General features: G+C 38.6%; 1 protein-coding gene across 3 annotated transcripts in view; it reads left to right on the top strand.

Moving 5' to 3' along the window:
• Positions 1-2,844: 2,844 nt before the first annotated feature.
• CA1 (carbonic anhydrase 1) overlaps positions 2,845-26,598 on the top strand; it is a 52,556-nt gene continuing 28,802 nt past the window's right edge. The window contains exons 1-2 of one of the 3 annotated variants that reach the window (XM_008001003.3): positions 2,847-2,953; positions 23,424-23,557. The gene's annotated coding sequence lies outside the window, so the exon portion shown is untranslated. Of the gene's footprint in view, positions 2,954-23,423; positions 23,558-26,598 lie in introns of all 3 variants that reach the window. The other 2 variants (XM_008001002.3, XM_038000329.2) reach the window with 2 other exon arrangements.

Below are 26,598 nucleotides of genomic sequence, written 5' to 3'. Positions count from 1 at the left end.
TAACAAACACTTCTCAAAAGAAGACATTTATGTGGCCAAGAAACATGTGAAAACAGCTCAACATCACTGATCATTACAGAAATGCACATTAAAACCACAATGAGGTATGATCTCACACCTGTCAGAATGGTAATTATTAAAAAGTCAAGAAACAACAGATGCCGGCAAGGCTATGGAGAAATAGGAGTGCTTTTACACTGTTGGTGAGAATGTAAATTAGTTCCACCATTGTGGAAGACATTGTAGTGATTCATTAAAGACCTAGAACCAGAAATAGCATTTGACACAGCAATCTCATTACTGGGTATGTACCTAAAAGGATATAAATCATTCTATTATAAAGATACATGCATATGTATGTTCATTGCAGCACTATTCACAATAACAGAGACATGGAATCAACCCAAATGCCCATCAATGACAGACTGGATAGAGAAAATGTGGTACATATACACCATGGAATACTATGCCACTGTAAAAAGGAACAAGATCCTGTCCTTTGTAGGGACATTTAGCTGCCTTTAATTGAGACTTTGATTGTACCATTCAGATTCTGGCACTTTGGTCCAATTATAGCAGAATCCTGGATGCCAGCATCTTTGCTAGCGGTGCACCCACAAAGCCTTTGACTTAAAAGACAAGCAAATAAAGCTCCCAGGACCCAACATTGTATTCAAATTCTACGAATGACTCAGCCTCATTATAACACCATAGAGCCACAAAAATATGACCCACATCAACCCTAGTGGGTATCCATGTGGGAAGGATACCCTAGTCCCACACTGCCCTAGCTCAAGACCACGCCGTTAAAGATGGCATGCCCCCGTCTCCCAACCAACTATGGGCAGTGCCAACTACACTGGCACATGGAATGTCTTGCCATTCATAGGAGACCAGAGGCTCTTGGTTTTCCAGTGGCTAGTTACACCGCTGACTTCTGTTTTAAAAAGCGAGACCCACAAAACTGGAAGGACTTTTCAGACTTTACAGACACCTATAAAACTGTAAGTTCTGCACCCTTTGATTGTAATTCCACTCTATACCAGGCTAAGCCCTTATGAGCCCAAGTCCAGTGCCTCCTTAATGCTTCTAAGATTCGGTTTCCTGCTAATCCCACCCACTTCTCCTGCCTAAAGGGTTATCTAACTGAAGTATCCACCCTGTGTGCTCTCCTAGGAGTAAAAGGAGCATCTGCTGGTCTCCCACTGTCAAACCATTCACTCCGTTCCATCGTCTTTCCCTTCCCTTTCTCATTGTCTGTATCCCTACTCCCACCCCCATCTCTTCTGTCCTAACAGCATCTTCACCTCTTGCCCTCTAAAAGACTACATGAGTAAAATTCAAATCCACTGCCCCAGTTTCTCTGATATTTATACGGGCATCCAAAATACAAACACATTTGACTGAAGTAGACTCTTCTGCAGTGACTATCTGTAACTCATCAGCCTGCTTCCACATATCCTACACCACACATTTACCCAACTGATAATTGCTCCAGAGATGAAAAATATTGAGAAATTAAAACCACTTCCAAACGGCCCCTTCTCCTGTATTGGGGTGCCCCCTCATGGCAAGTGGCAACTGCACTTGTGTTTTGTCAATACGTACCACAGGTGGGCTACCCAATGAACAACTGCATACTCTCACCATATGCCCAACAAAAGCCACTGTCTTCCTCCAGTCCCATTCTTTAGTAATTTCCCTTTACCTAAATCAAGGTACAGTTTTCCAGTCTAAAGGTAATGCCACAAAACTATATTGTGTCCCAACCAACAAAGGTGCTTATCCCCTCTACTTTGCCCTTCCATTACCCTGAAACTGGAAGCCATGAGATGCATTCTGACCTCTCTTGGCATTCCTATTCATATAAATGTTAATTATTCTTTCCCCATCCAGCCAAACGTCACTGATGTGCCACATTCGTACCTATAATACTGGGACTCACCCCTGCTCTAGGACTCACTGCGATGGCCACAAGGACCATTGCTTTAGTCCAACAGTCAAAAATAATTGATGCTACCCTACAAATGTCCAAAACTCTAGTATATCATATTTCTAAATTACAGCAAATATTAGTCCTGCTAGGCTGGGGAGCTTTGGCAAAAATGTTTTTTGACAGTAAATTTGTCCTTGATTATATATTAACTAGTCAAAGAGGTGCTTGTAACATTATTAGAGCTTCTTGTTGTAGGTGGGTTAACACCACCAATCAAGAGGTCACTAACAGAAAGCCTGGATCACAAAACCATCATCCTAAAGAAAACATGCCTTACATGTTTAACGCACTCTGAAATTCAGTCAAAATATGACTAAAGGCCCTTGCCAAGACTGATGTATTCTCCTGGCCAACACCAAACAAATGGGAGCCTGGTTACAAGTCAGCCTTCCGGGACTTGTCACATTTCTACTTGGTTTCTTCCTTGTTACTGTCATAATAAAATGTTTTCCATGCTGTTTAGTGCAACTCAGGCCCTATTCTGTAGAAGTCTCCTCTACTGTTCAGGCCACTCAAATACCCCAAATAATTGAGTTCAAAATCAACATCAAGATAGAAAGGAATCAGTGACTAAATACATTTCATATATGGTATTTTTATTGATTATGGTGCTGTCTTGACCTAGTTTTGAGGCCTCGGCTAGAGGCTGGTCAGTTTCCTTTCTTGAGCAGCCGATTAAATCCACACCCCAACCACTTCCCTTATCAGGTTCTCACACTCTGGGGCCACTATGTACCCACTCTAATCACCACAGGGCCAGACATCAGATAATTAAAGACAGCGCCCATGCCCCAAAGCCTGCCAAAATTGTGCAAATTTTCAAAATTATTCAACCTAGCTAACCCCACCCTTTTTGCTATACATAAGCTGCCCTTTCCCCCTCCAGCTTGTGGTATCCAGTCCTCAAGTGCAACCCCCTGCGTGGTCCTCTGTGGCAGCCTTCTCTCATTCGGAAGTGTAAGTAACAAAGACTTCTGCCTTTCATCTGGCTAAGCATTGAAGTGTTTTGTCTGACTGCCGAAAGAATCTTTAAATCTTATAAAACACAGTCCTACCTACATCTTAATTACTATTCAATGAATGAAAGCTGCAAAGTTTAAAAAACCCTTATAGTTTTTCTAAACCTTCTATATTTATCAAGCAGATCTCTGGAAATCTGGAAATTTGAAAAGGATAATATAATATTCTGGCCTCTCTTTTTTTTTTTTTTTTTTTTTTTGAGACAAAGTCTCACTTGGCCGCCTATACTAGAGTGCAGTGGCACCATCTCTGCTAACTACAACCTCTGCCTCCTGGGTTCAAATGATTCTCCTGCCTCAGCCTCCCAAGTAGCTGGGATTACAGGCGTGTGCCACCACACCTGGCTAATTATTGTATTTTTAGTAGAGAGGGGGTTTCACTATGTTTGCAAGGCTGGTTTCGAACTCCTGACCTCAGGTGATCTGCCCTCCTCAGCCTGCCATAGGGCTGGGATTACAGGCATGAGCCACTGCGCCCGGCCAATATAAATTACCATTTAAACTTATTCCATGACTAATCTTCAATTTGAGGTTAATTCCCCTAAACAATTAATGCAATTGATAGATTTGGTTAATTAAGTTCTTTTAAATATCATATATTATATCAATTACAAATTTAGTCTGCCTGAATCTCGCAAACATTTCAAATGCCTGACACATTAGTATCTTTTATACATCTTGCAAGTTTAAAAAAGGAGGGAGGGGGTTCTAATAATTAAAGCAATTCCAGTAAAAGTAATAAATCAAATGTATGCAGTAGTAAGTTATGTTCTCTTAAACATTCAAACACTGCATATAGACTGAAGAAAATGCTCTTGTACTTTAAAATTAAAATTATACGGTTCATATAACTGATTTTCTAATATTATCAGGTTCTATCAAATGCTTCAAGCAACTTAACAATCTATCATAGGTTATCCCAATGATTAAATTATTAAATTTCTAAAGTTAATACAAATATGTTAATATTGTAGATTTGACTAACTTCAACATTCTTATAGTTATTTCTTTCTTCTCCCAGTATTTTAAAGCCACTTATGCAAATAAAGAGAATAGACAGATGTATGATCTGACTGGGCCAAGGATACTGTATCAGAGAATCAAGTCTGGGATTGAAGTGTCAGTTAAAGAATTTGAGAGAGGGGCAGGGACCTAATTAGGTACCACAATCTGCTGGACATCTCCTTGAGGTAACAGAGCTTTCCAAACTCACACCGGTTCATGCAGTCTGGTATATCATGTGTACCTTTACCTAGTTTTATTTATTTATTGTTTTATTTATTTATTTATTTTTGAGACAGTGTCTCACTCTGTAGGCAGGCTGGAGTGCAGTGGTGCGATCTCGGCTCACTGCAACCTCTGCCTCCCGGGTTCAAGTGATTCTCTTGCCTCAGTCTCCCGAGTAGCTGGGACTACAGGTGTGTGCCACCACACTCGGCTAGTTTTTATATTTTTAGTAGAGACAGGGTTTCACCATGTTGGCCAGGATGGTTTCTATCTCTTGACCTCTGATGATCTGCCCGCCTCAGCTTCCCAAAGTGCTGGGATTACAGTCGTGAGCCACCACGCCCAGCCCCCTTACCCAATTTTTAAAGTTACCTCTTTTACAACTTTTTTGTTTTTTTGAGACAGAATCTCACTCTGTCACCCAGGCTGGAGTGTAGTGGCGTGATCTCTGCTCACTACAACCTCTGCCCTCCGGTTCAAGCAATTCTTGTGTCCCAGCCTCCCAAGTAGCTGGGATTACAAGTATGAGTCACCATGCCCGGCCAATTTTTGTATTTTTAGTAGAGAAGGGGTTTCACCATGTTGGCCAGGCTGGTCCAGAACTCCTGACCTCAAGCAATCTGCCAGCCTGGACCTTCCAAAGTACTGGGATTAAAGGCATGAGCCACCATGCCCGGCTTCTTTTATAGCTTATAATTGTGTAATTTGATAGGTAAAATTCCCTCTACAGGATATTATTTACTACTCGACTGAATTTAATGTCTTTATTGCCTGATTGGAGTCAACTTGCTTTTTACATGTTTTATACCCAGTTCAATATCAATAATCCTATTGTCATTTTATTGACTATTCCTTACGTGATTAACACTATCTACTGAATACTGTATCTTAGAATATTACCTACATTTGCATCAAGCTCATGATCTATAACTCACCTACATCCACCGTTCTAGTTTTGAAATTTGGGATAGCACATGCCAGGATATAGTTGTTCTGCCTGAGTCTTCGCTGCACCTCGAGTTATTCTGAGTTTCATCCATCTTATCTGAACATCTTCTGTGCTCTGGATTTTATTCCTCTCCAAGAGACACAAACTCATTTAGAGCATGTAGATCTTCCCTTGGGATGTTTCTATGTATTTTATTCCTTGTTTCTATCATGCCAACATTTGTTCGAAGGTTTCTATTTGTTCTAACTTTTTTTTTCAAAAGAAAAGGAAAAAAACAGGACTTTTATGGCACCACTGGTCAGTGTAGGGCAGGTGGGTGGGACACAGCATTAGATGTGCTAGTTGGGCAGAGCTGTGCTGTTACTTTTCTGAAAGGGGTAACAAAATACATAAAATAAAACAGTGCAATGCCAGGACAGGCCAGCATGAGATAGGTGAGTTCTTCCCTCCCTAGCCTTCCTTCCAGGTTGTTTTATGTGTCTTTCCTTAATGTGTCCTTACTGTCTAATTAGGTTTCTCTCATTGCCCTTATCTTAATGTTTTACAATTATCTAAGGTGGAATAGCACAGTGGAGAGAAGCAAACATGTTAGAGTGAGACAGACTTAGGCAGAGGGGGCAATATTGTAAAAATAATGATGCTTAAGCTGCAAGACCATTCATTGGCTTGATTTACTTCCAAGATCCCAGAAGGGCACAAGAAATGTTTTATATAAAATTTGCAAAAGATATTTAACCACAATCAGTCAACCCCATTATCATTTTACTACAACTGTTCGGCATCATATTTCCTGTATCAGGTGTTGTTGGAGAGGCTGCGGGCATTTTTGAGACCAAAAGGGAGGATGTTGAATTGAGAATAATTTTAGTTTGGCTTTAGTGGGACATATTTATGTGGGTATCAGTCATTTCTGTATATTGATAATTTATTGCTAGCCATTCAGGGTAGCACCCACCATGCCAAAACAAATATGCAGGGCCAGAAGTCACATCGAAAACTGAAAGTGTGCTTCTTAATGGCTCCCAGGTTCAGAAATTTGTAGGTTATTGAAGAGAAACAGATGGTGAAATGCACAGAGGCAGAGCAAATCCAGGGAAAAAAATTTCAACCATCCAATGTGTAAAACTGTAAGCAGAGAATTCCTTTTTAGAATTTGACCAGAAAACCTAGTTAAGACAGGTTCTCTCAGGAATGTATCTGATAATGTCTTATGTACAATTAAAACCACATAATACGTTACAAAATTTTTTTGATGAATATAGTGCAAAATTAAAGAATCCTGTGTATTAAGACACAAACCTATAGCAGTACTTCAAATGTGTGTGAAGTTTTATGAATCCCAGTATTAATAAGAACAAACACAAATTTTAATCAACCATGCTTGAAATAAGACTGAAATATCTTTCTATTCTCTCTACAGAAAATAATATAAAATTTTTGTCATATGAAGAGATAATTCAGAATCATGAGATTTAAATATAGATAAAAACTATTAGAGAATTGTGTCTGGCGGTGGCTGAATATAAATTTTTTTTTATTTTGTGATATTTTTGATATTTAACTTTGTAAAATATTTGATTTATTATAAATCATTTTCTTGTTCTAAAAAGATATTCACTTTAGTCACTAATTTTTATTATTAATTTTGTATTCTTCTTGTGGTGAAGTTAAATTTACTACTTTAAACATTTTAAGGTATATAGGTCCGTGGCAGTAAGTACATTGACATTGCTGTGCAACCCCCATCGCGCTTCATCTCCATAACTTTCTCATCTTTCCAAACTGAAACTCCATATTCATTAAACAATAACACGCCACTCCTTCCTCCCCCGAGCTCTGGCAACAATTACACTATTTTCTAACTCTATAAATTTGACTATTCTAGGTATCACATATAAGTGGAATCACACAGTATTTGTCCTTTTGTATCTGGCTTACTTCACTTAGCATAGTATCTTCAATCTTCATCCATATTGTAGCATGTATCATTTCTTTTTAAGGCTGAATAATATTTCCTTGTATGAACAGTAGTCCCCCTTATCTGCGAGGATACTTTACAATACCTGAAACCATAGATAGTACCGAATCCTATAAACACTATGTTTTTTTCCTTATATAAACACACCTATGACAAAGTTTAAATTATAAATTAGGAATAGGAAGAGATTAACAACAATAATAATAAAATAGAACAACTATCACAATATTTCATAATAAAAGTTATGTGAATGTGGTCTCTCTCTCTCAAAATATCACATTGTACTGTACTCACTCTTCTTGTGATGGGAGATGTTGCAATGCCTCTGTGATGAGATGACAGGAAGTGAATGATGTAAGCATTGTGATGTAGCCATAGCCTTTTAACCTTCTGTGTTCCTGAATTGGTGTAACCAGCCCTTACTTGTAGTAAGCGGCTTGGTGTCACTCATTTCTTGCTTGCTGAAGTCTTCACAGATGCTCAGTGCTTTCTCGTGCAACAAGTTGTTATCAGAACATGTTTTCTATTCATGTCTTCCACCCACACATTTAGTGCCTTTTCCATCTTAACTAAACACCCAGCATGTACCATAGCTGTAACTTTTACAGTTTCAGTTGCAACAGCAACACTAGCACGAATTTCTTTTTCCTCCTTCACAATTGCCTGGATAGAAGATTTGATTTTACCATAGATCTTAGCAACTTCAGTATACGACTTTTTTCCTTTCCTTATTAAGTCAAGAGCTTTCACATTTTCACTTAAAGGGAGGACTGGTGGCTTCTCTTTGGCACATCCAAATTACCAGTGTCACAAGTCTTGGACTTTGGGACCATTATGAAGTAAAATAAGGGTTTTACTTGAACACAAGCACTGCAACATGGCAACAGCAAATCTGATAACCGAGAAGGTACTAAGTGACTCAGGGGAAGGCAATGTGTACAGAGGCGATACGATGGGCAGAAGGAAGATTCACGGCCCCGCAAGGATGGAGTGGGATGCTGTGAGATGTCATCACACTACTCAGAATGGCATGCAATTGAAAATGTATTAATTGTTTATTTCTGGAAGTTTCCATTTAATAATTTTGGATTGTGGTGGATCATGTGTAACTGAAATAGAGAAAGCAAAGCTTTGGTTAAGGGGGAAACTACTGTATATATAGTGCCACATTTTGTTTATTCATTCATCTGACAATAAACACTGGGTTTGTTTCCACCTTTGGACTATTGTGAATAATGTTGCTATGAACACAGGTGTACAAATATCTGTAGAAGCCCCTGTTCTCACTTCTTTCAGATATATACTCAGAAGTGGAATGCTAGACCGTAAGGTGGTTCTACGTTTAATTCTTTGAGGAATCACCATACTGCTTTCCACAATGGTGACAGCTCTGTACATTCACACCAGAAATGCACAAGGGTTCTAATTTCTCCACATCATCACCAACACTTGTTTTCTGTGGTATTTTTGCCTGGTTGGCTTTTCTTTTTGTTTCATAGTAGCCATCTGATGAGTACAAAGTGCATTCTTTTTTAAAAAGGGCCTCCCAAAAACCTGGGTCTTCCCTGTGCTCAGGTCTGAACTTTAGTTCTACCATGGCATATGGTCCATCGTCCATGATTTTGTTTCCTGGCTTATAAAATGAGGATAAAAATAAACATGCCTCTAGGATTGTTTTAAAGATTTGGTGAAATAATACATGTGAAACCATTAGCATGGAATCTACACTTAAAAAGTAACAATCCCTTTCATTATTATTTACGTACACATCTTTCTCCTGTACAACATTTTGAGCTTCTCACTCTTTTTTTTTTTTTTTTTGTCCACAACACCCAGCTTAGGACCTGACATATACTTGGTGTTTAATGGATGTTTGATGGTTGAGCTTAAACTCATCCATAGAAGACAGGCCACAATTCTTTTAGTCACAATGCATATAGAAGTTCAAAAGTTCCTCAGTGAAGAGAAACTGAAAGCAAATATCAGAACCTTGCTGCTCTGTAATTCACTGAGTGCAATTAAGTCTTTATCAACACAGTACAATCTTTACTGTTCTCATTCTCTAAAGTAGCTTCACTCATGCTCAGCAGATGATTTTATTTTTCTCATTAAGCTGTAAATCCTATTACCTCTCTAGGTATTGCTTTAGACAAATATTTGTATTGGGTGGACCCTACCTGACTACTGTTGACAAGATTCTGGTGCACCAAAGGGCAAGACAGCTTCAGTGGCATGTGATTTAGGATGCTGCCTCAGCTGGGCTGATTTCTGTTTGAGTGTACTACACATGGCATTAAAGCCTGAAATATTCAGAGATCCCATTCTTTGGGGGTTGCCTTAGGATTCATGAAAGCCCAGAAACTGTATTCAAAATTGTGAGCATGTGTGTATATGCACACGTACCTGAGAATATGTGCACTTCCAAAGGAAACAAACCTAACTTTTACCATAATTTCAAAGGAATGCATGACCAAAAGAATTAATATTAGCAGACCTAGAAAGCCTAGGGCGCCAGAATCATTACCAAGCCAGAGGCTTACCTTTAGGAAAAGAAACATGTCTTGAAATCATTTGTGGTATGAGTTCAGATCTTAGGGGAGATAGAACCCCCAATTACTAGGACCAAGGCACAGAATCAGCTAACCAAACTCCAGGGATGAAGAGTCATTGGAGTTGACAGGGTAATTTAAATCTCCTTTAAACTCCCTCTACCTGCACATAAGATAGATACAGAATCCGTGGATCCATCTCAAAGATGGCAGTAGTCATTATAGCTGGGAGCTATTCAGAGAGTCATTCAGATATCACACTGTGTCACATGTTAAATGCAGACAACCAAAGGTGATAGAAGAATTATGACATCAAATTTAAAATTCCTAGAAGTATCCAGAATAGTATGAAAATGTAAATTTAACACTTCTAAGATCCATTTAAACTTAACAATGGCAAGTTATATTTTAACCTATTTTGTGTCTTAATCTGATAAGAAGAAATTTGAAATTGTGCATCTTTTAATACAGGACTGATTAAAATAATTTCTGAGAAAAGTCAATAAAAATGAATATGAGCTAAGAAAAGAAAGTCTAAGACATAAATTTTAAATAGTGTATCTGTACATACTTATACTACATGTTGTCATACATTTTGAGAGTATTTTTTTTTAGAAAATTGAAATTACTTTCTATTTACTCTCTGTAAATAAAAAGCATTTCTACTGAGACATGGTTACTGAGTTGCATATTTACAGAAATGAGCTAGAATGTTTTACTCTCTAACTACAATAAAATCATCCAAGGTGATCATAAAGTTCCCATATCTCTTTCTAAAGAATAAAAATAAGATAGAACAAAGCTAAAAGATTTTTGAAGTTTTTTTTAAAAAAACTCCAAGGTTTTAGTACTATTAAAAATGCCTAAGTTTAGAGGGTTTTGATTCAATTTCCTCTGAATTTCACTCTTCCCATGATAACCGGTCACTACCATTTGTATCCCCAGAGGTCTGAATGAAGTCTGAACAAAGCTTACTTCAATTGATTTCCTGCCAATCTGAGATAGACTGAGACTGTCAAAGTGAAGGAAAACCAGTATAAATAAACATAAAATACAAGAAGCATAAATCCTTATGGGCTTATAAATTACAGGTATTAATATATAACCATCACTAGTTCTCTAGAACAGTCCTAACCTATTCTATGGCTGTGCCATCTAGCCCTTAATGACAGGGTTCAGCTTCAAAGACAGCTGATTCAATTTCCCCCCATTTCAGTTGCTGGCCTGATTCTGAAAGGTTTGGTGTCATGTTATTTCTCACTACAGAGGAAGTAGTTTGCTAGCCACATTAAACCCTATGTAGCCAGATTCTAAGGATCTTAACTTAGTTGGTCAGATATTACTTGGCTATTTGTCGAATTGTAATCCTATCCTCTACATGCAAGTCCAGGACTATAACAGTTTCTTAATCATAAGTAAAAATAATTTCCAATTAATAAGAAACAGACTAACATGGGTAACAGGCATAAGGGATGAATGGAGAACATCAAGATTGACCCACCATAGTGCCAGGGTTCCCATTCATTTCCCTTTCAGGTAGCCATTTGCAGTATACTTTTAAAAGAGAACCCTGTTCACATGCTTTCTCTTAAGTACAACTTTTGCATCAACCAAAGATGAACTAGCTATTATGATACAAAGGAGCATGGGAAGCTGCTCTGGCTAAACATCTCCTTCTTGCTGGCCCTACCAGTCCATGGCATTTCATTGTTCAAAATGCATTTCTTTACTTAAAATCTTTAAAATCACCATGTAAAGCAAAGATGTGACTAGAAGTTACCACATTAAGCTATTTTCTGTCATTAATGCATTGATATGAATTTGTTTCAAGATGGTTAACTAGCCAAGGTTACGCATTGAAAGTTGGAGAGATGTGTCCTAGGCAAGCTGGGGTGATCTCCAAAGTGGGGTAACCAAGAGCATTAGGAAACTGAAGTTGGAAAAGAGAGGGTAGCATGAAAGATGAAATCTGATGTAAATAAGGGGGTAGCAGGGCAAAGTCATTTCACAGATCTGTAAACAAACTGCAATGCTGACCTCTGGTTTCCCTAACATAAGAGCTTTCACAAAGTAAACATCTTATTTAAAAATAATAGCTCAAATAGCCATGCAATTATGATGCACAGTTTAGCTGAGACGGGGGAGAATCTCAGAGGGAAGAACCCGGAGATTAGGGTTCAAGGCTGGGAGAGAAGTGACTACTTCCTTGGAAATGTTCCTAGGTGTCCTGATCTGCCACTAAACTGCTGCCTTCAAACTCAAACTGCAAGGGAAGCTTTTTTCTAGCTTCCCTGGAAAAAACCCATGACCCCAAAATCTTTCCCTTGAAGCTCTGTCCAGAGGCTTGGTACCGCTTCAAGTAGAAAATCTGGGAAGGAGGACCTGTTGGAAAGTTATAAGACTGGCGTGACAGTGACAAGTCTGGAACCTCCTGGCTCTGATGCACAGTGCTTGAACTCCCTTGGAAATGAGGCATTGCCCCGAAGATAGTATAAGGTTATAATTATCTAAAGTTTTCTTTTTTTTTTTCCATGTTTCTCTTTCTCCAAAAAAAAAGTTTAAGAACAATGAAAAATCAATCTTGAACAATTATAGGGAAACTCAAAAGAGCACACTGTGCATTTCAGCTGCTTCAGTCACAATGAAACAATCATTAAAAAGATATTATGTTTGTTTCACACAAAGAAAATGTGAAAAGAACACCTCCGTATTTTTAAAGCAATCATGTACCACAACTAAAGACAGGTAAAACTTTTAAATGTTAAATTTGTCCGGGCTCGGTGGCTCACACCTGTAATCTCAGCACCTTGGGAGGCAGAGAAGGGTGGATCATGAGGTCAGGAGTTCAAGATCAGCCTGGCCAACATGGTGAAACCTCATCTCTACTAAAAATACAAAAAAATTACCTGGGCATGGTGGCACACACCTGTAGTCCTAGCTACTCAGGAGGCTGAGGCAGGAGAATCACTTTAACCTGGGAGGCAGAGTTTGTGGTGAGCTGAGATTGCGCCACTGCACTCCAGCCTGGGCAACAGAGTGAGACTCTGCCTCAAAATAATAATAATAATTATTATTTTAAATTTAATTTAATTTTTTAATTTTAAAATTACAAATGATTCGTAAACATTCTGTCCTCTCTTCTTTCAATATTTTGTTTTTGTTTATTTTCTAATATGTATAACTAGCTGGAAACTTCTACAGTTCATATTCTTTTATAAGCAATGAAAAAAATAAGTGAGATTTAATACATAGAAATAATTTTCTAGTATTCTTAAATACTTTTGTTTTATTTAATGCTTTTGTTTTATACAACATACAAAATACTACCGCAGCACATGTAGTGTAATAGACAGCTTAGTCATAGTCTTACTTTTTAAAAAATTGTATATCATACATAATCTCAACCCCAGTATCAGATATCACTTGTGTACATCTTGCCTTTATTCCTATTCTTGCTTCTGGAAATCTTAGCCATTTCTGACAAAGGGTATACAAGGAATATTTCTAAAGCAGTGGCTCTCTAAGTGTGGTCCTCAGAGCAGCAGTATCAGCATCATCTGGGACTTGCTAGAAATGCAAATTCTCAGCTTCCATTCCAGGCCCACTGAATCAGAAACTCTGAAGGTGAGGCTGGGCAATCTGTGTTTTAACAAAGCCCTCTGATGCACAGAAATGTTTGAGAACCGCTCCCTTAAAGGAACCACAAAGTAAAGATTTTTTAAAAAGGTTTCAGAACTTATCCCTAGCTTTGTTTTTCTCTTTCCAATCATTTAATTTAAAAGTTTTCTCTTATGCCACAGAGTTGAGTGAGATTCCCCTGACTCCCTTGGTTTTTTTCAAACAAGTACATTTCTTTTCTTCTTAGGAGTATAATCATCATGTAGATCGTACAAAATAAAATAACTTCTCCATGTGTTCATCTGGTTAGGAGATTTCCAATTTTATAAGGCAATAAAATAATATTCAAAAGGGGGCACAATAGCTATATTGACATGTCAGTAGACATGTAGAAACTACAGAAATGGTTCTTTTCCTCTTATAAACTTTTCTTATTGGTTAAAACAAGATTTTATTAAAATATTGACTCATTCTTAAGGCAAGAAATTTTTAATTTTTAAATTCTATAATCTGTCTCTGAAATTCTTCAGATTAATATCTCAAAATCTTATAAACTTTTAAATATGAGGTTAAGAAAAATTTAAACAATTTTATTACAAAAAGAATATATGTTACTTGCAACTATCAAACAATACAGATGTAAATCAAGTAAAAATTAACAATCTGTCCTCTTTTAGAGTCATGTTCTCTTCAAGGCAACAAATGTTAGTAGACTGGTGTTTCTTTCTAATCTCTCTTCACTGAATGCATAAATGTGAGGATGTGAAAACATTTCATATGCAAAATCAGGATCATATTATGCCATTGCTCTTCAATTCACTTTTTACACTTAAAGTATCACAAAAGCACTTGTCTAGTATCACACTATTCAATTCCATTCCCCCTTGAGGTTATTTTGAAATGCCTGCTCTTATAAACATTGATCAGTTAGCATCCTTGCACATTTATTTCCAATTACTCTTGCTAATTTTTCAATTGCACAGACTCCTAAAAGTGAGATATTTGAATCTAACTCTATGTCCATTTATAATTTAAATAAGAGCTGCAAATGAGTTATTGGAGTACTTTGTGTTTCCACAGGAATATTATCAGTCTTTTGAATTTTGTCTCCCACTCCCATGGTCTCTCATTGTTTTGATCTACATCTAAACAGTGGTCACATAGATTATCTCTTCTCACACTGTTGGCCATTGGCTATTTTGTGAGCAAAAGGTCAAAAGTCTTCCTTGGAGGCTAAGGGGGAAAAGTGACCTTTTGAAGCTCCAGGTGAGAAACAGCATGATGGGTGGCACACAGTAACTCACACCTGTAATCCTAACACTTTGGGAGGCCGAAGTGGAAAGATCACTTGAGCTCAGGAGTTCTAAACCAGCCTGGGCAACATAGTGGGACCTCATCTCTACAAAAATAAATAAGTAAATAAAAACAAAAAAAAAGGAAGAAAGAGCGTGGTGGGGCTTCTCCCCTCCTTAACTGTGTAGATTAACAATAGTTCCGCTCAAAGTTGTAGTTCCTCTCCAGGGCCACTACAGTTGGCCTGCGGACGCAAGCTGTACATAGGATATTGGCAAAGGGAATTTTTCTCCAAAGACCAAGAGACATCTACCAGGTTTCACTGATTGCATCCACTCAGGGAGCCAAGGGTTCTGAGTTCCTTATCTCAGAGCAAAACATCTATCCTGTACCTAGGGGAGCCACTGCCCTATGCCTGGGTCTATAGAAGCCTTCACTATTTTGGAGGTCCCTAGGCCTTGCGTATTCTACTGATTGATTCTTACCTGCAGGGCATTAACAAGAAGAGGGGGTCATGGATATGCAATGAAATTATCATCTTTCCCAATATCTTGTATTTTCTTCATGTGTATGGCCACAGCTGTTCGCCCTGAACTAAAAAATAAATTAACAAGCCAGGCTATATTGAAGGTGAAGAGGATATGATTTAAAAATAAGATTTAAAGGGAATCAACCATTTATAAATTTATTTAGAATATAACACAAGCAAAGTGCATAAAATGATTTACCAGTTCTTCCAAATGCTCATTTTAAAGCAAAAGCCCTGTGTACGAACGGGTGCAGAACATTGTGGCACAAAGTCCATATTTGGCTTGCCCAGCCTGCAATGTGAGAAATTCCTTTTACCATAATAATATTAGGGAGGCTCTGTCCAGCCAAGCAGGGTTCACTTTCTTAAGTCATAGAGGTTTATCATGTCAGACAAAGTTCAGAATCATTTAATCTCACCTTTCATCATCCATTATGGTAGAGACGGAGCTGCCTACTTCTAGATTTATGTGCCTGTAATTTTTTCATGTTGTTCTGAAATGAAGCCCCTGTTAAGTTTACTCCCCAGATAATCCTTTGTTTCTGGAAGTTCATAGAAGTTACCCTTTGTCATCACTAATGTAATATCATCTCACAAGCAGGTATTATAACTCAATTCTGAGATTTCCTCACCCTTTTATATACCGGTGATGCCATAACTAATTACTCTGCTTCATATAGGTCAGCTATATCTCCAACCAGGGCCTGAGGCCTCCTCTTAAGCCCCTGCCCCATCTGACCACCCACATCCACATCTCATCCTAGGCCTCTTGCCCACAGAGGGAGAGCAGATGGCTGCCTCCAGAGCCAAACGGCAGCTGTTGCTGCCAGTACCATCTAGAAGCTGAGTACCCACACCCACACCCACCCTCAGCACCTTTCTCTCCACATGCCCCTCGGCTGGCACTGCAGGGTGGATAATGGTCAAGTTAATTTGATACTCCCAGCCCTGTCAGAGCTTATGAGCTATTAAAAATTGAAACTTATTTATTCTCCAGTTAGGTTTCACATTTCTGGTACTAAGACGAGGTCACGTCTTAGGGAAAGAAACGGTATCTCTTTCCTGAAAACAGTGTGCTAAGATTCTGGCACCTTTTCCAGCATGAAATTTTTAATAGCTCAGTGTGTATGACAGTGTAGCTTGATTAAAAATGCTGTTACTCTAGCTCCAGATGGTTTTTGTTTTGGATGTGCTCAGAGTGTTTGTTCACCACATCACTCATGTTCTGTAGAAACAAATTAACAAAATCAACTCACTTGCTTATCCATTCCAATATTTAACAAAAGATTTTGATTATCTACTGAAGAGAATGGAAGAGTCCTAGGATTGATAAAATTCGGACTCTGATTTTGAGAGTCTTACTACCCACCTGGTGGAGAGACAAGTGTACACATAAATATAACCAAGGTTTGCATGTGAGTGCTGTCATAAGAAAGATGTAAACCAAACTCTAAGGCAATGCAAAGATGAAAGACTTTATTCAAGAAATACCTATCATTTGAGATGTACTTTTAATGATAGGTTAGATTTTCACAAGTGGATATGTGTGTTTGGGACAAGAGTTGGGCATTTCACATTAAAAAGCAGCACATCGCGAAGTCTGAAGGTAAAGAGAGAGAGACACAGAATAAACTTGGGGATAATAGCCAGGTGCAGTGGCTCACGCCTGTAACTCCAGCATTTTGGGAGGCCAAGGTGGGCAGATCCCTTGAGCCCAGGAGCTCAAGACCAGCCTGGGCAATATGGTGAGACCCTGTCTCTATTTAAAAAAAAGAAAAGAAAAAAGAAAAGAAAAGGAAAGAAAGGAAAAGAAAGGAAAGAAAAGAAATTTGGGGACAACATATAGTTCTGTTTTACTGAAAAATAAAAAGGAAACTATTGAAATAAAAATCTGGAAAAGTAGATCTGAGGCCCTTACCTGCTAGGTGGTGGTATTTGCCTTTTATGCAAAGCAGTGGGAAGCTGTTAAAAATTCCCTGACCGTGAATGAGCTGACTGGAACAGGGCTTCAGGGCTATCATTCTTGCAGTAGGTCTTCAGCTGGATATGAGAGAGCAAAGGCTTAGGCAATGAGGTCAGTTAGGATGTGATTTGATGTCAGCAGGTGAGAGGCAATCGTGATGAAAGGAGAAGGAAGGAAAGAACACCAGGGGGGTTGTGAAGATAGAATTGGCAGCATTTACCACGAGAGCCTAAGGAAAGGGAAGGAGACACACATCACTCCAAGCCGGTGGGCCTGGACCCTTACCTTCGACAAGGATGGCAACAGTAACCAACACACTGGAGGCAGGAGGGTAACAACCACCAATTCATTTGGAGGCAGGAAGAGCTCAGAGTGTAGGCAAGTCACTCAGGGGGTGCTGCCTTTAGCAGAAAGGCTGTGTAGCTGAGTGTTTAGTTAAAGGACTGCCATTTTCACAGATATGCCTTGAAAGTATGTAAATCTGTATTTCATAAATGGTTAGCAAGCAGAGCCCTCAACAGCATTTATCACCTGCATGAACAGATTTATTGTGCTATGCTCTTGTGAATGGTATTCTAGGGATTGGAAACATGCAGGCAAAATTTTATCTTAAAATTAACTCTTAAAGAATTGGAGTTTCTCTCATTAGTAGTGAAAGCAACAAGGGGTTGCCTGAAGCAAAAGTGTTGAGAAAGAAACAAGTTCCCTTTACTTTTTCCTTAAATTATAAGTGAATGGATATGCCACAAAACAGCAACCATGATCACTAAGCAAACCTATTTCGACTTAACAGCCTTTATAAAATAAAACTCACAGCACCCTGACTGGCTTTAGTGCTATCATGCCACAAGGGAATTGAAGGTAAGCAGTCTACATAAATGACTATATTGATAATCATTCTTTCAAACCACACATCTTTAGATCTTTTTAATTGCTTCTTCTCATGTATCTATTGCTAATATCAGCACTGATATTTTCATCAAAATAATATATGATAAGTTAACTGCCTAAAAATTTCAATAGAATCAATAGAATCAATGGATGACCAATTAGAACTCTTTTCTGCTGCATCAACTACAGCCAATTGAATGATATCCATCAATATCCAGAGAATGATATGCTTTAGTAATGAAACTATTTGTACATTGTATTATTTCAGCCATCACTAACTCCCCTTGCTCTCCCCCTCCCCACAATTATACTCCCAATTTTGCTTTTTAGAAAGCAAAATCCCTGAATCTTTTTCAGCCCTCAGTGAAGCTAATTTCCTTGAATCCCACCCTCTCAAAATATGCCAATTCAATTACACCCAGGGTCGAAAATCATCTTTTATTTCCCGTTTGGCCTGTTTCCTCCTCAGTACCCCAGCCACCACCACCTCCAAACTCCACCATCACTAAATGAGTCCTTGAGAAGTTTCCCCCTGCTTCCTACCTGTAGTAGGCTAAATAATTGACCCCAACGATTCAATCCCCAGAATCTTTGAAAATGTTGGCTTACACAACACAAGGGACTTCACAGATGTGATTAAATGAAGGATCCTGAGATGGGAGATTATTCTGATTCATCTAGTTGGGCCTGATACAATCACAAAGACTCTTATAAGAAGGAGGAAGAAAAGAGGAGGGAGAGATTTCATACTGCTCGCTTTGAGGATGGAGAAGGGCTCATAAGCCAAGGAATGTAGGAGGCTTATAGAAACTGGAAAAGACAACAAAACAAATTCTCCCCTAGAGCCTGCAGAAGGAATGCAAACCTGCCTACCCCTTGATTTTAGCCCCAAAAATGTATTTTGGATTTCTGACCTCTAGAAGTGTCAGAATAAATTTGTGTTGTAAGAGGCTAAAATTTTGGTGATTTGTTTCAGCAGCAGTAGAAAACACTATATCACCTCTCTGTATAGTCTGCCATAAACTTAATACCATAAAGATGTGGATTGCCTGCCCAGAGAAGGTAACTTGCATGATCAACGTGTACCTTCAGATGATAGTAGCTGGTAAATTGGTGCTAATAGCGCTGGTTCAGTGAAGAAAGGATGAGGTGCAATCCAGACGGAGCTTCCACATAGTAAGTAAGCCCTACTGAGTGTTAGACATCAAGCTCAATACTTCACATCTGTTATCTTTCTTTTTTTTTTTTTAGACAGAGTCTTGTTCTGTCACCTAGACAGCATCTCACATTGCACCCAGGGAATGCAGTGGTGTGATCTCGGCTCACTGCAACCTCCGCCTCCTGGGTTCAAACGATTCTCCTGTCTCAGCCTCCTGAGTAGCTGGGATTAAAGGTGCCTGCCACCATGCCCAGCTAACTTGTGTATTTTTAGTAGAGACAGGGTTTCATCACGTTAGCTAGGCTGGTCTCAAACTCCTGGCCTCAAGCAATCATACTGCTTTGGCCTCCCAAAGTGCTGAGATTACAGGTGTGAGACATGGTGCCTGGTCACATCTGATATCTCTTTAACATTTTCTTCTTTATTACCTCTTTAAACATCTTTGACATATACAATGCTTATCTTATGTGGTATCTGGTGGTTTTCATGAACTCATTATTTGATGATTTGGGAGAGTCCTAGATTCCTAAACTGGACAATCTTTCCTTAAAGAGATCAGTAGCCAGTGGTCATCAGCAACCATGAACCAGTTCAGCTCCCCAAGGAGAAGAGTCACAGATTCAGATTTCCCATCCCAGTGACCTGAGCCTCAGAGTTATTATTGGCATCTACTCTCAGGATGGGACAACATGTGCCTCTAAGGCCCAGCTCCCAGTTTTGGGGGTTTTGCTTTGTGTTTAGAGGGAAAAGGTGCATTTCCTGAAGGTATCAATTACTTCTTGCAGAACCCACATTCTCTCCAGGAGTGTGGTCTCCCCCGGGCCTGATGGTTCTGCAAGAGAAATGGTGATGGCAGGCGGTGGTGCAAAAAGAGACGATTTAAATTATGTTTAGGGGGAAGAAGCTATTAAACTTGCTGTTGATTTGATAAATAGATTTTGTGAAAGGAAATATTCAAGGAGGACTCCTAGGTTTCTTCCTTAAGAAATAGGAATGGTATAATGCCATTTACAGTTACCGGAGATGAGAAACAAGAGTTATGCTTGTATCATTTTAAATTATTTATTTATTTATTTATTTAGAGACAAGGGGTGTTGCTCAGACTGGAGTGCAGTGCTGCAAACACAGCTCACTGCAGCTTCGATCTCCCAGGCTCAAGCAATCCTTCCGCCTCAGTCCCCCAAGTAACTGGGACTACAGGCACGTACCACCATGACTGGCTAATTTTTGTGTTTTTTAGTAGAGATGGGGTTTTGCCATGTCGCCCAGGCTGGTCTCAAATTCCTGAGTTCAAGTGATACTCCTGCCTTGGCCTCCCAAAGTGCTGGAATTACGGGCCTGAGCCACTGCGCCCAGCCAACACTTGTATCGTTTTCTAAAAAGGCTTTACGGTTGAGTGCCCAGGCCATTTTGAATTTTTTTTTTTTTTTACCTTTTAGATTGACAAGGAAAGGTCAGCAGTGTCTTTAGTTTACATTTAGGCCTACTTTCAGGGAAAACTGGTATTTCATCTTCTTATAAATAAAATCTGGCTGGCTTGATTTTTCTATTTAAGATATGAAAAATTACTAAGTATTTCAAGCAAGTTAGGGTTAGAGGAGGTAAAAGGCTAAAAATCTCATATTTTTTCTCTCTAGAAGGATTTATGGAGGAAGGGCTATGGGATTTGTTCCCAAAGACTGGCTAACAAAGATTCAATGGGACTTGAACCCTTCTTTCTATATGTTCATAGCTTGCTTTTTCAGTGTCTTGTTTTTGAACAAGTGCTACAACCAGAAAACATAATTTGTCTGGAACATCAGCACATGTTCTCCATGTTCTTCCAGGGAATTTAGTCTCCTTATTGGCAAATCATACACAATACCAGGAAGTGGGTTTTACGCCCTGGGACTCAGGTTTCAGGGTATCTGGATGTCCCAGGGTATATTAAAGAGGCCAGTGCACAGAGATAAGATACATGCCCATATTTTTAGGGGCATTAGTGGAATAAGCCTTTGTTATAACCCCTACCAAGTTATCAACAATATGTGAAAGACTGTTGCAAGCAGCTCCTTCTGGGCTCTTGCACAAACAAAGGTAAACAGAAGATAACCATTGATGAAATTGGTTGTTTGTTTCTCCAGCTGCCCCATCCTGCCTCACGTCATTTCCATGCAGGGCTTCCTTTTCATTCGAGGTTTAGTGTCTCTTCTTCCAAACTCTCTCCACCAATTAATACAAGAAAGGTCCTGATATCATTTACAAGTGGTTGAATCTTATTTTTCATTTGTTAGCAATTCCAGGTCTTTCTATTTTTAAGAGTTACTTGAATTTCCCTAGGACTCATCCACCGAATGAAGTCACTGACTCATAGATCTGGCCTGCAGGAATAGATTCATCCCATACTCCACTCCAATCAAAACCCACCATGTTAATTCCTGGATGTTTCACGTGCTCAGAAACAAGTCTGTTCATGTTCTTCCATCTGTCCTTCCTGTTATGGCCTTTCTTGCCTCAAAAGCTATTTTTAAAAGGCACTTCCTCTCTACCTTGGCTTCTGAAAACCATTAAGAGAATGTGGCTTTGCTGAGTAGGGTACAGTGTGTGGGTGCCTTCCCAACCGCACAACATCAAGGTACAAAGTGACACTTCATTTCTTCCAGTTCTCACTGTGTTCAAGGTCCTATGTTGTACTCGGTGAACTAATGGGCTAAAATTTTTACAAATTGCCACCTAAGCTTTCACACAACTTTGCTTTGGCCTTTGATCTCACCAAAATCACCTTGAAAACAGTTCCTTTTGTTTCTACCTGCCATATTTGCTTATTTAAAAATAATAATAAATTATTGATACCATTAAAACTTTAATCTAGATTTCCCATTTTCTTTCTTTATTTTTTTCTTCCTGGAGGCAACTGTGATCACCTGAACAGGTAGTTACTTTTCTTAAGTGTATTGTTCATGTGATTGCTACCTAGTATGAATTTGTAAGTTACATGTTGCATCACTCTGCATATTTTTAAACATTATAAAATCGGTATTGTGCTATATACATTGTTCTCTAACTTTTCTTGATTATGTTTTTAAGAATTATATACATTGAGCATACAGTTCTGTTTATACTCTACTGTATAACAATGCCACAATGTACCTGTCTGTTCTCCTGTTGGCTGATATGTAAGTGGTTTCTAGTTTTTAGCTACTAATGACTATGCTTCAATAAGTATTTTTCCTTTTAAATGGATTTGAAGCAATAGTAAGTGTGGAAGACTTACTAGGTTGGTGCAAACGTAATTATGGTTTTTGCCATTGAAAGTAATGGCAAAAACTGCAATTATCCTTGTACACCAACCAGATAGAATAAGGATGTATTGTTCTTCAGAGCTCATACTTAGTTGTGGTTGTCACAGAGGGTCATCTACAATTTGGGAGGAGTAGTAAGAAGAAAAAGTTGCTTTCCTGGAATATCGCTTTCTTTCCTTTTAACTTCTCCCTAACTCTAATACAACTTTTCACCTCCTCTCTTTCTGCCACCAAAACTCTCATATATTGCCAACCCAGAACCCATCCAGATCTTATATTGGCAATAGCTTGCTTTTGGAATTAGGAAGACCTAAATTAAAATGCTGCCTCTACGTCTGTGAAAGCTCAAACAAAGCTATATAGATCATTTGTACTTCATTTTTTCATCTGTAAAAATTTGAGTGATATTAATGACATTATAATGTTATTGTGAGAATTAAGAGATAATATCTGGGACCTTATGGTGGACTGCACTCTTCCCATAGAAAGATGAGGTATATCTCCTCGTCTTGAATTTGGGGGCAGAGCAGGGTGAAGGGGTCTGTGACTAAGGGCCTCTCCAAGTATAGCTCCAGCAGAGTAATTAGCTTTCTAAACATTCTCAGGCCTAAAGAAGGGAAGTAGAAGTTGCCAGTCTGATAAGGCCTAAGCCTGGGCACTGGTGTCTGGTCTTTTCCACCATATTCCATTACTCAAAGCAGCGAAAGATATCTGGAATAGCCTCCTAACTGATCTTTTCAGTAATAAGTCTTCCCTTCCTTCAAACCTGTTAATTTCCATTGTATTTAACATACAGTAATTTGACATGTGTAAGGTTCTGAATGATTGTTTTCCTTCCTAAACCATCTCACACTACCTTCGCCTGCTCACTATGCCTCGGCTCTGTTTCAGGTTTTTTGCACATAGCAGACCACCCAAAAACTCAGTGGCTTAGAATGACAACTTTTTTTTTTTTCTTCTCACTGTTACAGGGTGGATGGGTGGATCTTTCTATTGGTTTTGCCTGGACTTATTCACTGAGCAAATTTCAGCTGGGTGACTGAATTTCAGCTGGGACAGATGGAACGTCAGCACCTTGCACTCCAAGTGGTATTTCCTCTTGAAGGTATTTCCACACCAGGCAGGACTTTCTCACGTGGCTCATCTGTGTTCTAAACAAGCACTTATCAAGCCTTCACTTGTGTTGTTTGCTGATGTCCCATTGGCCAAATAAGTCATGTGGCCACGCCCTGAGTCAGTATGGGAGGGGACTACATAAGGGCATGGATAGCAGGAGGCAGGATTCATTGGAGGCCATTATCATTAACAAGACCCAAATGCCTTGTTTTATTTCGTAGAATGCATCTAGCTTTTCTTTTGCTTTGAGGTCTTTGCGTAGTCTTCCTTTTAATCATTCAACAAATATGAGGCACCATCAGACACTGGACAAAATGTTAAGAGCTCTCAAGAATCTTTCTAAAGAGGGGAAGCATGTAATAAATACATGCAAAACTAGAAAAGATAATTTCAGATGGTTATAAAAGTTCTGAAAAAATAAACTGGGATAATGGGGAGAAAGTGACTGGCGAAAGTGGAGAGTGAAATGAAGTTTAGTGAGGTCAAGAAGGCCTTCTGAGGGGAAGGCACTCCATCTGAAAGCTGGTGATGAGAAGGCACAGCAGCGAGGTGTCACAGAGGAGGATTGTTCTGGCCACACCTCAACCTCGGTCATGACTGTCCTGTCTCCTCTTGCTTTCCTCTTTGTAAGTAGCCCATTCCTGCCCTTACCACTGCTCACCAAGTTTATCCCGTTAGAAAATTCACCACGATTTTGGGTGATTTGCTGTTGCTCCTTGTTTAAGTCCCTCTTAAACTATAATGCTAATGAAGATAGACTTGTTTCTGTATGTTTCTTGGATATTTTCATAGATCTATGCTTAGTTGACATTCAAAAACAATTGCTGAATGAATAAATAAATGAATTAACATAGTCACTCGCGCAGGTTGAACGCATGACCACAGATGCTCAGGGTGAGACAGGTTCCTATGTCCAATTCCTCATAGGCCCAGACTACATTTGCCCGTCTCTCAGTCAGGACCAACCCACTGTGCAAGTTCTTTCTACCCTCCTGGGGGTTTCATTTCAGGGGCTCTTTGGACTCTTTGGAACTTCCCTGACTCTGAGCTGAGGTCAGTTGCTATCCTGTCCAGCCTAATAGGTTTCAATAAATGTTAAGTCCCAGAGACAAAGCTTTGGGGCTTTGCCCCTTTTCCCTTTAGGAAGTCTGCTGGGATTCATACACAAAATTTCTACCCCTTTTCCCTGCTACTTTCAAATTTGAAATAATAAAAAAAAGATTTTATTCTATTTCATTAGATACTACCTCTCATGAACAATGATAGCAGCTATCAATCATACTGTAAGTACCAGGTAACTAGACACCTGGCCTATATTATCATTAACCCTTACCACAATCCCGCAAAGTAGGATTCTTTTCCCCATTTTCAGATAAGGAAACAGAGGCCTATAGAGGTGAAGTAATTTCCACAATAAATCCGAGGAGTAAAATGTAGATCAGGTGTTCAGGCCTGCTTGAGTCCAGATCTGATGATCTTCCTACCAGACACATTGTCTTCGTGTTGACCTGTTCCACATTGGGGATAAAAATACAGCTCCACTGTCTCTTATCTCCAGCTCTGAAATCCAAAAATTTCTGAAAACCAAAAGTATTCCTGAAAACACATGACCTGATTTGACTTGAACTCATCTGTGGGCCTAACCTGACCTGACACAAAGCTATTTATAGTCTTTATTTATTGCATGCACCATGACTTTTCATACATTTGCTCCAAAAATAGTAACATGTTCAATTACAAGGTGCTCCTCCAGACCCTGATAAGGGCATTCATATATAGTATTTTTGTTACATTGCTTTCAAAAAAATCTGAGAAATTCTGAATTCTGAAACACATGTGGCCCCAGGGTTTTCAGGTGTGCAACTGGGATTCTGTAATAATAAATTATGTTTGTGAATGGTTTTAGAGCTCACGAAGTTTTTAAGGGTTGAGGAAATTTTATTTTGTTTTCCACTAGTACACAAAGAAGAATTTAGGAGATTTATCTGTGCCTTATTTTCTTACTCTTCTATAAAGCAGTTTTATTCCTGATTTCAGCCTATTAATCATACTTGATCCCAACAGAAGTTTTGAATTATTTCTTCTTGCAGAAAGACATTTAGTTTTAAGATTAAGTAAAATTTAAAAAAAAGAAAGCACTTTTCAGAAGCATTGGTATTCACTTCAGTTAAACTAACTTAAAATTTTTAATTTCCTAAGATAATGGCTTAGAATAACACTAAAGTGAATATACTAAATGGATCCAACCATTAAAACGTATTCTAAAAATAGTGAATAAATATTTTTAAATGTAAGAAAATAATTATAACAAGACTACCTTGCATTTATCAATTTGCAATTTATAAAATATTTTCACCTACCTGATCTCATATATAATAATTATTATTATTATCATTATAGGAAACTTGCCATTCACTGAGTGCTATCTTTTCATGAAACACTTTATATACACTATTTACTCATCCTCACAACTGTGTAAGGTTATTATTATTTCTACCTCACAAACAAGAAAACTAAAGTTCAATGAGGCTAACACATTTGCTTCCAATTGCGCAAATAGAAGGTTAGAGTGAGTACATGAGAAAAGCTGTGTGTAGAAGGCATTTTCTTTTTGGTATTTTATTCTTACCAACATATGACAACATTCAATGTGTTTTTAATCTCAAGGTTCCTGATTGTCATGGAAAAAACTCTTGGGCTAGAGGCACAAAAAGTGGGATCAAATATCAACACTGCCACCCTGACATGGGACTTCTGGCAAGTGACAAAATATTTCAACTTCAATCTCCTCATTTGTGAAATGAAGGACATTATAGTCAGTCCACATGTTGTCATGGGAATTATGTCAAATACTAGAAGGATTAAATGCTAGTAAAGGAAGCCAAGAAAGTCATGGCAGGCTGAGGTTCTTGATCTTTCAATAAGAAGAAAAGAAAACTAGACCTGCAATTTATCACTGATCAAAATGGCTTGGTTCACACAGTAAGCTTAGCTTCAAGTTACATTAAAACAAAATAAATAAAATACACT

The sequence above is a fragment of the Chlorocebus sabaeus genome, chromosome 8 (assembly GCF_047675955.1).
Source record: "Chlorocebus sabaeus isolate Y175 chromosome 8, mChlSab1.0.hap1, whole genome shotgun sequence".
NCBI lineage: Eukaryota > Metazoa > Chordata > Mammalia > Primates > Cercopithecidae > Chlorocebus > Chlorocebus sabaeus.
Note: the sequence above shows the minus strand (reverse complement) of the source record. Positions and strands in the feature narration are given on the sequence as shown.